This window comes from Rhynchophorus ferrugineus, unplaced genomic scaffold (genome assembly GCF_030347505.1).
Source record: "Rhynchophorus ferrugineus isolate W39M unplaced genomic scaffold, kcgeb_rfMv2 rfM4, whole genome shotgun sequence".
NCBI classification, from domain to species: domain Eukaryota; kingdom Metazoa; phylum Arthropoda; class Insecta; order Coleoptera; family Curculionidae; genus Rhynchophorus; species Rhynchophorus ferrugineus.
Window position 1 is genome coordinate 27856476 of NW_027472583.1, and position 16063 is coordinate 27872538.

The 16063-nt window shown below is 30.6% G+C and overlaps 1 long non-coding RNA gene across 1 annotated transcript in view; it reads right to left on the bottom strand.

Moving 5' to 3' along the window:
- The window catches only part of LOC143194775 (uncharacterized), a 427558-nt gene that overhangs the window by 98455 nt on the left and 313040 nt on the right, over positions 1–16063 (bottom strand). Inside the window, exon 4 of the long non-coding RNA XR_013005379.1 lies at positions 11613–11653. This is a non-coding gene — a long non-coding RNA (uncharacterized LOC143194775). The remainder of the gene's footprint in view (positions 1–11612; positions 11654–16063) is intronic.

Sequence of the window (16063 nt, forward strand, 5' to 3'; positions counted from 1 at the left end):
AATTAATGTTAGTAGATTTTACACGAAAATTAAAACATCTCACAAATACATTGTCGAAATTAAGCTAGTTTGTCCTTTGTAGTAGATCACTCATTGTCCGCTTACCATTTTTACCAATATATTGTCTTATTTATCGTATAGCTAATAGTATTTTCTTCCACTTTTCTCCATATCTCTCTCTCTCCATATTGATCTCTTATGCTTTGTTTCGAGTTATCTGTCATCGCTTATCAATTCTTTGTTCTATATTATTATTGCTGTTTCCGTTTTTTCTGTGGTATAATATTTTTTTATTCTCTGTTCGTCACTCTCATAATTTTGTTTCTTCCTCTCATTTACTATATAAATAATATAAGAACCACCTTAAAATACAAATATTTACAGTACTTCTGTATTTTATTTTTATACAATTTAGAAAAACTCTCCTGGTAGCCCAAATCTTTAAAATTTAATTCTTTAAGGGTTGATCGAAATATCAGTCTTAATAAACGACCTTTTGTAGATTTTGGTGATTGTATATTATAACCAAAGAAAGGAAATTATCTTCATTAATAAATAAAATAACATCCAATCAATTCATATGATCAATAACATATTTTACTATCAAAAACTAGATGGTAAAAGTAATTAATTCACAATTATCCGCTTCCCAATACGAATATTCTTATATTTTCCATTGATTGTCATTATTTAATTGTTCAAAGCTTTCTTTAAATTAATTTACTTACCTAAAGCCACAGCTCAGCTAAAACTTGTACGAGATTATGTGCATTTGAATTTACAATGTGTTGATAATGTTGAATAAAATCGAAGATACTTCGTACTAATAGAGAGATCATCAAATCGATGAGTAATCAGTTCAAATATATAAAATCAAATTTAGCCATCGATTGTACATTTTATGAAGAAAAAAAAGCTAATCTAATAATTGCAAATAATTTGTGATAAAGTAACATTAAAGACTACTACTACCTACTCTATCTATCTACTATCTACTCATCTATCAATAGTTGACAGTTCCTATTTGCTTAAGAACAAACTTAAAGATTGTTTGAACGTAATCTACAAATAAAATCTCTTTTGCATTTGAAAAAAGTCAAGTTAACACCTTCTTCCGATATCTGAACCCTACGTCTCTTCAGAGCGCAAGTAATTAATTTATACCAATATTATATTATTAATTTAATTACAATTTTAGTATTAAATTAAATATAATAATTGCTCAGACTGTATAAGAAAATACATTTTTCTAAATATGCGTTAGTTCGAGACGTTGCATATTATTCGAGAGATTAATCAAATATAAATTCAATCGAAATATTAAACGATGAACCAAATGGCAAAATTTATTTTAGATACGAGATCCATCGAATAACCCAAAGAAAAAAAGAAAAGAATATATTACGAATAATATGTGTTGCTGCTGTTTCATATAGCAAAAAGACATACAACAAAGTCATGCATTATTAAAACCATAATATCATAAATATATGAGTAAGCAATATCCGTCGACTTTTTTAAAACTCCTCAAAAAGATATTCAAACAAGCGCTACCATGAGGAAAGACGTGGGAGTCTAAGTAAAGAAAGAGCGTCACGGATGAGTTGATATTTCGGAAAAAGGCATTTTTACTTTCCATCTGAAAGCTGGAAGTAAATGGAGCTAAAAAACATTCGATAAAAATGTATTATGCGAGACCGCGAGACAGAGAGATGCACAAAACATCCGACTCCGGTTTAATGAAATCTTTAGGAATAACAGTACGAAATATTCAATTGTGCAGAACGGGAACATGTATCAAAGATAAATTGGAATAACCAAACCTACCCCCGACACTAGGCAAAGGCAAGAATTAGGCAAAGGAAGAATATTTCGGATCGTTTGATATTTAGGAAGGATACTTTTGCCTTTTGTTTGCAATTTGAAAGTAAATGGACCCAAAAACCTTTTGATAAAGAATTTATTGGACAAAGAGGAGGCTGAAACATGCAGAAATACAGAAAACGGAATACGTAACGACAGTAGAATTTTACTTACAAATCCGGAAATAATCGAGAAATTAAAAAGGGAGCGGTGTCTGATCGCACACTCGAAAAATTTTGATATTTTAACCATTGTTCTGTAATGAAATCCCTAAATTTGTCATTTTACAAAAATTTTAAAATACCTATATTTATCATCTGAGAATGACTGAGTTTTTTAAACTATATTTTCTGTTAGAGAAATTACTATATATAATTATAATATAATAATATATTGACCTATAAATTATATTAAAAGGATTTATTACAGAGTGTGTACCGCGTGTTAAATCAGTTCAAGTACTTTTGTATCCAACTTGATATTGAAGCATGGCAGGCTTACATTTTCGGCATCTGTCATTTAGATGAACAACATTATGTAAACAAAAAATATTTCAGTGCGTTGAAAATATCCGAATAGGGATCGCTTAAATGGGCTTTTGCGGGATATTTTAATTTTTATTTCAGTTTGAAGAAAGAGGCGGTTGATGGTTACATGTTGTGTGAAACTTATGGCAATTATTCTCCATCTATTTCAATAAGTGAATGCAGGCTTCGAGACAGAGATCGAAGACAGGGTGTTTTGGGTAGATCAGACATTTGAAAGCATTACCATTCATGATTCGTATATAACGTAAGAATATTATATAGAATTGTTGAGAATAACAAAGTAACTTACTATTTGAAGTTAAGTAACTCTATTTTTTATTTATTCATATGTTTGACTTTTGATATATAAGTCAATTTTCGAGATTATATTCTATCTTTTATGGGAGTTTTATGGTGATATACTCGTAAGTACCTTAAATAATGTCATAATGTTTCCAAGCATAAAATTACACTTTACGCAGTCATACACTGCAGCAATTTCATTAAAGGGTAGTTTAGTTAAATGTTTTCATTCACAGTTTTGAGGTCTCTGCATTAAGTAAACTGCAACAGTGAATACATGAAATTTCGAACAATCCGAAGCCCTAATACAGACTATGACTATACCTTTCTAAAAGTCTCTATCTCTCCAAAGCTTTTTCCGCTTCTGAGTGCAGGACGAATGCTGGATGAATATATTAATGTGTATTTCCTAAATTAAAATTAAATTGGACTAACTTAAGATAAGATTAATAGTAAAACTTATACAGTTTATGCTAGTTCGTGTGGTTTGGTTTGCTTCAATCTTCTGATTTAGTGCAAGTTCAATTATTTATATTGCTTCTACATGGCTGCGGTGCCTTCTTTAATGTGGTATGGTGAAATATTAGATAACTTCATGGACATTCATTCCATATCGATGTCATCATTCAGTTCTTTACGTATCGATAATCATTGTTAATTAACCGAAAAACTTTGTTTTGGTAGTGTTATATAGTTAAAGGTTTTATTATTCAGTTCAAGTTGGGAGTATCTTCCAAGTAATAGGTACGATTGTTTAATTTTTAGTCGGATCCGATGAGCTTTTTGCCTAACGTGATATTTCGAATTAAATTTACCGCCTAAATATACAGAGGTATTTCGCTAAAATTGCATGAAATATCCCTCATGTGACATAATTAGATTTTCACATTAATAAATGTGCTATGAAAAATTTTACTACTCAAAGATTTTATATTTGTTAATAATCTATCTTAAGCGTTGTAGTGCTGTTACTTTATTCGGATGAATATGCATGTTGTCGTTTCATGTTATTCCCTTGAAAATACCTAAACTCTAAAAATAGCAATAGATCATATATGGCAAATATGATAAGTAAAGATGGGTAAGATTGTTGAGGTTGGTAATATTTTTCGGCATAAAACACCTTCGCAATGCGAATCTACACCACCCAAGAGTTTTATTGTTAATTGTAGATTTAGCTCATTTTCATAAAATAATATTGTACTAATAATTAAAAAAAAACAAATCGTCTTCAGGCACCGGTTAGCAAATCTATGAATACTAGTTCCTAATATACTAGTTAGATTCATTGATACAGGGATTGAAGTTTCGACCATTTTTCCTAATATAGTTCGTATTGAAAGATATGGATTGAAAAAAGGAGAGAGTATTGACAAATGGGTCGTTTACTATTGTAAAACTTAACGGCATCCAGTTAAAGCAAGCGCAACAAAAGTTTTTATGATAAGCGCTGCACGGGAAGAAAGTGACATCCACAACTGGAGAAAGTGATTTCTGCAAGTTTCTAAATAGTGCGTATGAAACAGAGGAAGTATTCCAATTCAACATATAATCATGCTTTATTGAATCCTCGTTTTGCCAATCCTTCTGTATAGATCCGATGCTTGGACACTGGCCTCTATAAGTGTTTCCAAAGCTACGTTTAAGACAAATTCTACATGTTTCTGGCCAAGATCCTATTCGAAATGAAATAAATGCGATAATCAGGGTAAAATTTAAGAATAATCCATTGCAATGGTGCAACATTGTAATGGTTTGTAAATGTCTGCTGAATGAGAACTTAATACATTTTGCACATGGTGCCGTAGACTTATCAACCTTTTTAATAGAAAGTGTAGTGGGTAATTGTATTGGTTGCGGCCTTTGGTGACATTGGGATCCCAGAGACCGATCAATTTATTGAACGAAAAAAAGGTGAAAATAACATCCTTCAAGTAACAATGGTAACTCCACATAAAGTTCCTTTAATATCGTTGCATATAAAGTTGGAATTGATGGAGCAATTTTTAAAATAATATTCCAAAGGTTCAGATTTCTTCAAGTACATAGTTTTAGAGTTTACAGGCCTCCCAGAAACAGAGGTGAAGGAAGGTGTTCTTCGTTCTTCGCCAGACCATCTAATGTAGGGTGGCTTTTGATTGATGTGACAAATGATTGACCAACACTTTATCACAACCACGGTTTTTAGGGAGATCATAGAGAAGTGTTTAGGCAATCATAAAGAGTGTAACTATAAACAAATCATCAAAATAATGCTAAAAGCATTTTAAGCTTTAGATTGCCTAACGAATAAATGTGCATTTTATTCATTTCCACTTCAAGAACTCTCCGGAAAGTTTGGGAGATGTGAGTGAAGAGCAAGGTGAATTATTTCACCAGAATATTAAAACGAAAAACGAAAAGACACTAAGGAAAAGGGATCGTCTAAATGATATTGGGTTACTCTTGAGGTTATTGTTCGCAGAGAAACCTTCAAGGCTCTTCCCACAGGTGAAAATGGACAAAGCGGGACCTTACTGAAAGAAAGTAAATATTTTAGTGAACGCGTATTAAAAAAATTTATGTATCGTAAACGGTTTGTAAATAAAATAATATTTTTCAACTCCTAATAACTCGTTTATTATAGTTATCGAAATTTTCAAGAAAAGTGTCTCCCTACGACAAAAAGGAAGTCGTTTTAGCATACCCAGTTACATAAAGGTCACGTTATAAAATCTAAATAAGCCGGCTTGGTGGCGCAGTGGCAAAGGCGATAGAACGGTCATCCTACTGGTCCGATAGCCGCAGGCCGAATCCTGCTGGGTCAGGGCCGTAAATTTATGTTAGTGATTGTTTAAAATTTGTGATTATCCTAGGCAAGAGTGTAAAATCCGAGACAAGGAAAATGATCCCTGTCACGCCAATAACCAGAATGGGAACGACCGGATCTCGTCTAGGATGATTTTTAAAGTTGGTCACTCGCCAGTCGGTAGGCTTAATGCTGAGGACCGTGGTTCAGAGCCCACGTTAAACTGTAGGTCCAGTCCAGATAAATCCCTAGTTGGTAAAAGGGGACTTTCAAATGTATTTAAAAAAAAACCTAAACAACCCTTAAAAAATTCTTGAAGACCCGTATAATTATTTATTAACAATATAATTAATTTATAAAATGTGCTACATACTAAATTAATTAAACATCTCAAGGAATAAATATATTTAATGTTTGTTAAACCATTCAAAATCAAATAAGTACCCTATATCAACACAATCCCATGTCGACCGATATCCTAATTCGCTCGATTACCCAGATATATCCTGACACTTTTCCGCAAAACAAAACTTTTCCAATCGAAAGAAAAACAAGACAAAATTCGGACCGGCCGCTCTCGCCTAATAAAACCGCCCAATTAAACAAACAACACCAGAAAACATTCTCTAACGCTTTCAGATCGTTACGATTCGACTATGACCGTCAGAGCTCGACGGTCACGAGACCGGAACCGATACGGATGCGAGTGGTGTCCGGTCAAGATGGGGGCGTGATAAATGATCGCTAACTGATTTTTCTGATCTGATAGGTCGGCGAGATTGATGGGGCTGAAATTCGACCTGGAAGCTTATTTTTATCGATGACGCCGCGGAAAACTTCTCGTTTTTAATAGAAATTTTATTTAGTTTCGCTGTAGCGTAGCGATGGATGGTTTTACGTAGAAACAACTATCGCTCATATTCTTTAGGTCTGGATCGGTTTCCCGCCATTGGAGAGCCTGGATTTGATATATTTGTAAATTTGTTTTGTGGTATCGATAGAGCCGACATTAGAGACGATAGAGAACAAATTTCTTATTATAGTGAGGCTAAAATTCCTTTAACATTTGAATTGATTCTTAGAATACTCAACTTACCTATATTCCGGTTATTGTCAAGTGTAAAAATCAGTGTTTTATTTTTGAATATAACATCCTCGTTAATTTTTATTTTATTTAGTCGCTTAGGATGATTTTATCGTCATTTTGCGACTATACTATTGTGAGTTTTCGCTTAAAACAGTGGAAAGGCCCGTTTGTATTTTCATACAGATAAAATGAACATACACTACAGCGAAATGTCAACGTTCATGATGACAGGAAGAGGAGTAAATAGCTAAAGGAGACAGACAAACTATAATTATCGATAGTAAAGCAAACGATTCATATGAGTTTAGAGTGTTCGTATGAATATTCAGTCCCAATCTTATTCTTATAGAGGAAATGCGATGACAGTCGCTCAAAAGATGGAAGAAGGAGGCTGGGGACTAACCACTGCATTTGCAGCTCGCATTACCTACACAGAGTGATAAGAGCAGAAACAACTAAAGATGAGTACATAATTAATATAGTATAAATGTAGGAAATCATATTGTAGGGTGTCAAATTTTATGTGCATAGATATATGTGTAATTGTTTAGATTATACATGAGAACTACGTCAGAATTTAAGAGGAGATAATTAATACTAAATGCTTGACTGATGGCAAAGGCGTTAGGAATAATGTAGTGATTAAATCTAATTTTATAAAGGAAAATGTACACAGGCAGTAACAGAGGAAATTCTAGAGAAATTCCTAAGTATGACTTAAAAAGACACAAGTAGGTAAATATTCTCTCTAATGAAAGTAAAATACAGTTAATACATACATACAGTACTTGGATATGCAATTGTTGATTAGGTAGATTAGGTGAAACTATTTCATGAAAAACGCGCTTAGAACTATGCCCCATAGAAGGAATGAATGTAAATGTAAATGATATAAATTTAATAAAACAACTTATATATATATATATATATATAACGAAATGCAAACGTTATTGCATTGTAATAAATAAACCATAAAATTATTAATAATATATTTAAATTCCGAATTAATTTTGGGGTAATTTTGTAACATCCATGTTAATGATTTGCTATTATCTTTTGATTTTATATAATATTTGGCTGAAATATAAACAATATATTCTTTCTTGGCTTAAATCATATCGAATTAACTTCTAAACACCACTATTTAAAAGCATTACCTCTCTAGTATTATTTAACAGTATTAATATTAATAGTATTTTAATAATAGTGTTATTTAACATTAAATATGTTTCATTAATTTAATGGGCTATTCTTATCTAAAAATGTAAAAAAATAGAATGTATTATATTTTTTCTTTACGACTCCTTACGAATGTACCTCTCAAAGGATTTTTTAGAGGATTTTTCAAAATTTAAATTATTTTCGGAGATATAGCTATTTTAACAACATAGCACGTAACTTAACTTAACTTAAAAAAGTGAACTTTACCTGATTATTTAAACTAACAAATTTTAACTTAACTTTAATTTAACGTTTTTACAAGACTGTTGGTATTTCAAATATTTTGTTATATCAGAGTATAACTATAACAAAATTTGGATTTTTACTATTTTTAAAAAATTTGGAAATGTAATGAAATATTTTCTCGTTAGTTTTCGGACAGCCGTTATTTGGCTAAACAAATTTCTTTGCCTTTTTTCGGTATCAGTGCTTCTATAGATTAGGAATTTTCTTTTCTGTTTATTTCAGATAACTAGGAAGCTTGCAATCATGTCATTGATCTAGACCATATTTTTGACACCACATCAGTCTGTAACATAGCAAAAATATTTTTTTTTTTAAATTTTACGTAAAAAATACCTAAAATCCATGCCTCTAAATTAGAATACCTCAAGGAAAACCTCAAGAACCAAAATGCGATTGGGTGCCTTTAAAAATTGATCACATAACAAAATTTTACCCTCATACTCTATTATATGTTTGAGTGTTTTGACAACTGAAAATTTAAAAAAGGATGAATCCATGTACAAGGCTGTTTTAATGCCCTTGTCCACATGCCAGCCAATAACATTAACAGTAACACCGAACATGTAATGTACAAAATCTTTACCAAACGGTAATATAATTTGAAGAGGGTTTTGGGTCTCATATGTTCTGATAGTTAAGTACGGTAAAAATTAGATTAATTGTTAGGATGATTTTAATTAAAAAACCAACATCCTTTTGTTGATGTATAATAATCTTCCCCTGAACATGTCCTTAGTTCTTCACCAAGACTCTCATGTTTCTTGATGTCGAGTAATGTTAGGTTACAACATATTTAATTTTCTTTTAATTTTTTCGTTTATTCGTCACAGTACAATTTATGAAATTATTCCAGTATCCCAACCGTATTGTGTATAAAGATTATGAACCATTTTCGCCAATCATTTATTCTTTTAGAAATATTTCTCACCAATTAATTTCCTTTGCACTGTTATTTTCTTGAGGTTGCCAATATTTCACAGCAAAAAAGGTGTTGAATTCAAATAGAGGGTATTATAAGGTGTATAATAGATACATATTTAAATAACGCTTTTTTTCTTAAAAAAAGATATAAATAGGATACAAATATAAAAAGAATTCATTTTCCTCACAGGAAAGTTCTACATAAATACAAATATTTTGTTTAATCAAATATATGGCCAAAATCAACATTCCTTTGTCATATGGATAATGAATGCCTTTAATATGATAAATATTAATATCAGACAGACAGTATGAACATATATCAATTGTAAAATCCATTAAATTTTAATTCAAACATATGTTATTTATGAAATAGTTATGACAATGGTCATAAATAATATTAGTTAACTAGTTAACATTGTAAACTGTCGTGTAATATTAACACTATAATTATATTAGACAAATTAATATTGCTGCTATATATTTTGATTTCTTTCCATATAAATAAATATATACAATATATATACAGTCTTACAAGGCAAAACGGAACATAGCTGATAGCTTCAGCGTCGATAATTTATTTCTGATACCATTTTGTTGTATTTACTATTTTTATAATATTTAACATGGATTGGAAACGTAATATCGAGGTAAATAACAATGTCGATCAAATTTAAGGTTAGGTTTCATTTGTTTTGTTTATTGTGAATAAACAAAAATTGATACACAAAATTTGAGTGTTCGGAGATTAAATATATGTTATGTTACGTTATGTTGTGACCAGTACGTCATCTGCTTATCTATTGCATTAGCAGATCTATGGAGAAGTAAAAGAATATTCAAATAACTCAACGCCTACACACTTATTTCAAAGTATCCTACAAATACCGCTGCGCTGATCATTAAAAGACCCTCATTTTCGAGACTGTTTTCCTCTATTAAGATGACAGGAAGAAAATAACATTTGAATGCTTCAGTTCCTGTTTTTTATTTTTGTTTATTCGCAAAAAGAAGACAATAATCAAATTTGAAAGGCGTGATGTTTTTATTATTTTTTCACCTTCCTCCGCAAGCTTTTACTGAAATTCTGACAAGAACTCTCCACTTAATGCTGCCGTTGCTTTGATTGTGTTTTGCGCCTGGAACGAGACGCGAATGTAAATACGATTTTTTTTCGCGCTCTGACTAATTGTTTATTGTGTTATTAACTTTTCCAGACTAAATAAAGCCAACTTGAATATTTATGAGCTTTTTTCGGACACGCTCTACAGGTGGAATAAACAATGAGTAATTGAGTACTTCACGTTTTATTACAGAAGCATATATTACAAATTTTCCCTAATACTGGAAGGACGAAAATTAAACATATATATGACTATGTAATTAGAATTGTGATTTAGGTAAAGTTGGACGAGAAATTTGCATGAATAAATTTAATACTAATTCTGTCCAAATAGTATAATGTATTTACGTAACCTATTTATAAAACTCGTATACAGTTTTGTTGTCAAAATTACAAAGTTAAAATTATAAAAGAAATAAGCAGAACAAGGCAGAGCATATACAAATTCTTAAAACGTAAAAGAAGTGCTGGGTAGAAAAATATGTAAGATCATTAAAATTATTTTTGTATATAGCAAAATTTTAATGCTGTTGTAAATATTTGTGCGGACATATACGAAACATACGAAAAAATTAATCTCCAAGCCAACTACGTTGTTCAACAATATATTTTTTTCAAAAGTAAATAAATTCATTTCAATATTCTGATGAGGATTTTGATGTCATAAAATATAGCCATATTGGCTGATATATTGAAAATATTAACTATAAATGTAGTATAAACAGTTTAGGTCTGAAACCTTATACCTTGATTTTAAGGATATATGAAAGAAAATTAGAAGATGCTTGTAATAACTAGTTAATGTTAGCTAGTAAATATAAACTAGTAACTAATAAATATTAATAACTAGTTGCTATATATATGCCATATGCTTTTTAATTAGAAAAATATTATATAGCACAATACATATACATGCTCATCTATTTTCATGATAGCTTTTTCTATAATCACAATCCGAATGTTGGAAATTATTTTTATATTAAAAAAACCCAAACAAGCGCTCGTTATTATCGACATATTGACAGTCCGGTATGAGCAAAGCTAGCAGCCACTTGGAAGAAAATCAACACATGCTCAAATTATCGCGTATTTCTTTTGTTTGGATTTATGAAGCATAGTTCGACTAAATCGAATCACTGCTTTTTTCTACAAGAAAAATTAGAAAACCTAATGACTACATCTATAATATATTTATTTTTCAACATTAAAATATTAAATTTAAAAATTTTCATGAAAATTAATATTTTTAACAATATTTTATCCCAAAGAAACATACTTTAAAATAGCGAAAACTCTTTCTTCTTGTCCCCCATTGTTTTCCCCAAACTTTACAATTAAAGCTAAAATTAATAATTAATATTAAAATATTCATAAAACTCTCAAACTTAAATAATGATATTATTCGATAAACTTAGAAAATATTCAGGAAGATATTAGCACAATTCTAAAATAAAGTCGGCATTCAGTCATGAAATATGACAGTGTAAAAGAGGAAGGCGCAAAATAACGTAGGATGTTTGGTAATTAACTTACCGTTGGTAATTCGGCGAAGTCGTTATCTCGTCGTAGTTGTTCTGAAACAAGGACAAAGTTCAACAAATAAATTCTCATTAAGCCGTGGTCAATATAGGGCGTATCTATGAATCAATGCAGAAGTTATGGCTCATAATTTTACACCCTCATCGTGTTAAACTAGTTGATTTCTATAGCAATACAGTTAACCTGCAGGTTTCGACTTTTAGCTTTTGTCTCTATTTTAAAGTTACTGAAACTTAATTTATGATTTTAAAAATTTCAGTATTTCTAGTTGAGTAATATTTTATTGTTAATAAAACACAAAAATATTATTAGTTGTTTAATTGAATTAAAAATAAATTATTTGTTACTTAATTAAATCCATATATTTTTTAGTTAGCCCTAACCCTCAAAAGATGCGTGTCTAATTTTGAGAGCTGTTGGATCATTAGTTTGTAATTTATAGCATTTTGAGTGAAGCAACTTTGTTATTGTGAAAAAAATGGATATAAAGGAATTTCTCGTGTTGATAAAATATTGATTTTTAAAAGGAACAAATACAGTTGAAGCAAAACTTTAGCTTGATGCCGAGTGTCCGGATACTTCCCCAGGAAAATCAACCATCAAGGATTGATATACTAAGTTTAGACGTGGTGAAACGAGCACCGAGGACGCTGAACGCAGTGGACGCCCAAAAGAGGTTGTTACCAACGAAAACATTTAAAAAATCCACAAAATGATTTTGAATGACCGTAAATAAATGGAAATTGAATGAAGTAGCAAACACTCTAGAGACATCGACTGAACGTGTACATCATATCATTCACGAATATTTGGGTATAGGAAAGCTCTGCGTAAAGTGGGTGCCGCGCGAGCTCACTTGTGACCAAAAACGTTGAGTTGATGATTCGGAGCAGTGTTTGAATATGATCAAGCGTAATAAACCCGAGAATTTGCGTCGATATGTGACAATGGATGAAACATTGCTCCATTATTTGACTCCGAGTGGACTGCATATGATGAACCCGCTCCAAAGCGTGGGAAAACGCAACAGTCGGCTGACAAGGTTATGGCGTCTGTATTTTGGGATGCGCACGGAATAATGTTCATTGACTACGTTGAAAAAGGAAGGATCATTAATAGCGAATGTTATATATCATTACAGTTTGAAGAACGAAATCGCCGAAAAGCGACCGCATTTGAAGAAAAAGAAAGTGCTGTTTGACCAAGACAATGCACCGTGTCACAAGTCAGTGAAAACGATGGCAAAAATCCATGAATCGGGCTTCAAATTGCTCCCTCATCCACCGTATTCTCCAAATTTGGGCCTCAGCGACTATTTCCTGTTCTCAGATCTCAAAAAATGCTCACTGGGAAGAAATTTTCGTCAAATGAAGAGGTGATCGCCGAAACTGAGGCCTGTTTTGAAGCAAAGGACAAATCGTACTACAAATATGGTATCGAAAAGTTGGAGGATCGCTATAATCAGTATATCAAGCTTGAAGGGAATTATGTTGATTAGAAAAAAATAATTTTGGCCAAAAAATGTTTTTTACTATGGTAGGTCGGCGACTTTTTAATTGACCTGTTAAAATATACAGACTATATTTATAGCTATACCTAGATGTGTAATATTTTAGAAAACTTTCTTTATAATTTCTTTTGTTGTTGTAATTTTACAAAGGTTTATTAACAATGTGAAATATTGTGTCGATCGATTGATTGTAATTTTACTTGTACATGCATATTGGTTACCGATATAATCTAAAATTTTATTGTTTTATTTTATTGTACTCTTTGGCATAATACCAGCCATTTTAGTATAATCTTCTTATAAGTTATTTGGCAATGGTTATTTGATTATTTAATTGATATAAGTATTTGATATATTATTACCTTTTTTAATTTGGTTTTTTATATTCTTAATATATTGTACATAATGACTGAATTAGATATTGTATTAGAATTCCAATTGTCTGCTTTTGAAATAGTTGCATATTACTTAGAATATGAACTGCTAAATGGTTAAATCAATTACACATACACTGTTTTATTGTTAAAAATACATAAAATAAACATTCGCTCTTTTTTGGATTTCGCTTGTATCTAAAAATATTGTAAAATATGTTTGTATAAAAATTTGCTCACACTTCGGGAAAATCTGACCAATTTGTGTAGGAACTACAAGAAAATTCAAATAATAATGTGTATACTAAATCCTATTAATAAACAGGTTGTTCGAACAAACACTCTCATTTTACATAGCTTTGCAACATTTTACTTCGAGCAGCTAAATATCCAATTTTATTAGATTTTGACGTCCTTTCATATATATTCTTTGACAAACTATATAATGAACAGTTTTATTTCTATGTATAAGGGGGGTAGGTAGATTTTGATGTAGGAACCTTCGCAGACTTACGCAGTACAACCCACTACAAAGTTTTACTATGGACCAGCGGTTTAGGCTCGGATCGAGTACAAACAAACATTAATTTATATATTTGATTGATACTGATAATTTGCAGGGCTTAACCTATAATTGCTCAAGCTTGGAATTGTTGTAATAAACGCATTTTTCATCAGTGGAAAAAGCTAGTGAGAAAAATTCCTTCCTTTTCAGCTATTGAAACAGTAAATTACAAACCAAAAAGCAATTTAATCTTACTTGTTTTAACACCTAATGTATTGTTATTTGTTAACTTAAGTTATGTCAATTATTTTAAAATTTCCACAAACATACATTTTTATATTATTTAATATTTCTTTATATTATTTCAATAATTATTTAATTATTATTATTATTTAGAATTATTTCAAGTCATAGTCATACGATCTTAATAATGGTTTAGCTTTATTTTATTTTGAAATGACGCATCATTTTATATGATATAATACCTTTAACTCTTAATGCAAATAATTTATATTCTTTTGCATTAGACACTCCTAAAATTACATTAAGGCCAATGCGCTGAAAATAGGATTTATATTTTAATATGAATAATTTTCTCACAGGTCTTTCATCAGCTTGTTTTTAATACAAATGTTAAGTCTGATATTGTTGATAAAAGCATTGATAATGGAAGCTGAAGTCAAATGCAAAACCTTCTTCAGAGATTTTACATACAACAAAATGCTCGGTCATATATTGGAAAGTACGCGTAAACCTATATGGGAACTGTTAAATAGAAAGCCCTACCCCAAACTATTGCCCTCACAAGACAGCCCGCCTTTTTATTACGTTTGCTTTGATCGATGCCACGTAATATATTTCAGCAGCACTTTCGTTTTTTTGAAAATGATATTTAGCGTCAAAAGACGTGTCGTATTTCTGTTTCCTACATGGATCTAAGGTACTCAAACAGAAAAAGCGATAATTTTTTTTACAAAAACATTAATAATGTAGATCATTATGTAGTAATACAATTGGAAGATTAAGCTAGACATATTTATTTTCGTTAAATACAAATCAGTTTTCAAAAGATCAACTTCTACTTATACCTAGTATATATTGCATAAAAACTAAGCATTGAAACATACTTCTCTTTGAGCCTTCAACTTCAACTTTAAAAAGTCTTCATATTACATCGGTAGTCATGTAACATCACATGCGAAAGCAACTTACAGATAACTTTAGATATAGATGTTGAATTATTTTCTCATTAGCAATTATATCTTGCATATCCTAGAGTCTACAAACCAATTTTTAAATATGCGTAGTCTGTGTTACGGTTATAATATTACAGACTTCCACTTCCCCTTTTTTTCTGTATAATCAAGCTGAACTTCAGCTACGCGTGACGAATTAATATAAATAAAAGATCATTTCATTTAATATTTTTTATTTTAAATTATGTTCATTAATATAATTTTTTATTAAAAACTTTTTACATTTTCAATTCTGGCTTAAACACAATTCGACTCGATTTAGTAGAATACTATTAACGACGAGTATTCTTCATCCTCATTATCAATCATCTGTAGCTATGTCACGTCAGTTCATTTAATTTTGATGGCGACCAAAAGAACGACGATCGTCTCGTGGGGTTTTTTAGTGAAATTGAAATTCTCTTATCTCTAACGATGTTCTTTCATAAATTGTACTACATTTTTTAAAGGACGCTAATTGTATTTTTTTTAATAGTATGTATAATAAATTGAAATAAAGATAACGAAATATTTTAATATAGGTATAAAATAACTGCAACCAACACAATCCCAAGTTCAGCAGAGACAGCAATTTTCTTTCACTCTATGCAAAGTCCGAAAAACAAATGTAACTGTTTTTTCACTAGCTAGTAATATTTCTTGGATATTATTCTAATAAGTCAAGATATAAAACCTCAGACCCAAACTTGTATTAATTAGAATTTGATCGCGTTTTAATCTATTCAACCTTCGGATATTTCGTTCACTATCATCGAGCAGTTGTAGCATACAATTATAGTATTATTTCTAGTAATTCTTGA